Source organism: Orycteropus afer, unplaced genomic scaffold (assembly GCF_000298275.1).
Source record: "Orycteropus afer afer isolate SDZICR_OR568_19922 unplaced genomic scaffold, OryAfe1.0 scaffold02031, whole genome shotgun sequence".
Classification (NCBI taxonomy): Eukaryota; Metazoa; Chordata; class Mammalia; order Tubulidentata; family Orycteropodidae; genus Orycteropus; species Orycteropus afer.
The window spans coordinates 10,124-11,324 of NW_006923618.1; the positions used below are offsets into that span (position 1 = coordinate 10,124).

Here is a 1,201-nt window from a genome sequence, read left to right on the forward strand (position 1 = left end):
GTAGTGATACTGCCTCGGAAACCCAGTAGGGGTCGCTATGCGTCAGGTCAGACTCGACGGCACATAACAACAACAACAAGGGATAAATCATCTTTTCTTACCACATGAGAAAAATAGAGGATTAATTATATCGATGAGTGATTTCTTCCAGGTCCCACCGTTTTTAAGCAATGGAGACAGAACTTGCACCATGCTTTTGCTTAAAAGTCAAATGTTTTTTTCTGGGACAAACCAGGCATCTCCAGTTTGAACAGTCAGCTTTGATTTTTGAGACATGCTTCACCCATTCCCATCATGACATATAATGAGAGACAATCTATTGCTTATATGAAAAACACCTTCACAAACCCAGTCATTTGGGAAAACAAATGATCAAATATTTGGAAAGGCTAGTTGTTTTGTGTGCAGATTTCTAAGTTTCTTCCTATACAAAGTTATTGTATATATTGTCTCACAGAACTTGTATTCTGGGGTTATTAATCCATGGAAATACATGTGGGCTACCACACAATCCTGCCAGATGTTTTAGGGTAAAATGACTTCATTAAGAAACCACTTAAAAAAAAGATTCTGCTGACTTTCTTCTCTTCAGAATCAGGGTGGTCCACTCATTCATTCATTCATCACATTCCTTGGCAAATATTGTCATTTATTTTGTTTGAGACTTTATCAAGAATAGTTCTACTTGTAAGAAAAATCATGTCACCAATGTAAATGCTACTTCTGATTTTTGAGTAATAGTTATGTTTATGAGGATAATAATGGTAAATTCCAGGGTCTTAAACCCTGAAATACCCTAAGTGACATCACATTTATTTACTTGACATGATCAGGTGGATTAAGTAAGTCATCTCCACTCTGACATTTCACACTGATTCTCAATCAAGTGGGAGCTCTCGTAGCACAGTGCCTAAGGCATTTGTCTGCTAACCAGAAGGCTGGTAGTTCAAACCCACCAGCCACTCCTCAGAAGGAAGGTTGGGGAATCTACTTCTTTAGCGATACTGCCTTGGAGACCCAAGGAGGGGTCGCAATGAAAGTGACATCACATTTTATTTACTTGACATGATCAGATGGATTAAGTAGGTTATCTCCATTCTAAAATTTCATCCTGATTCTCAATCAAGTACTCACTGTAGGGAACTATGATAACTACCAAAAGCCTCTTTACAGTAGCCAAGTGGTAAAGTTTCTGTCTGTT

General features: G+C 38.1%; 1 protein-coding gene across 1 annotated transcript in view; it reads left to right on the top strand.

Annotated features, from left to right (window-relative positions):
• LOC103213410 (olfactory receptor 1013-like) overlaps positions 1 to 1,201 on the top strand; it is a 5,890-nt gene that overhangs the window by 3,205 nt on the left and 1,484 nt on the right.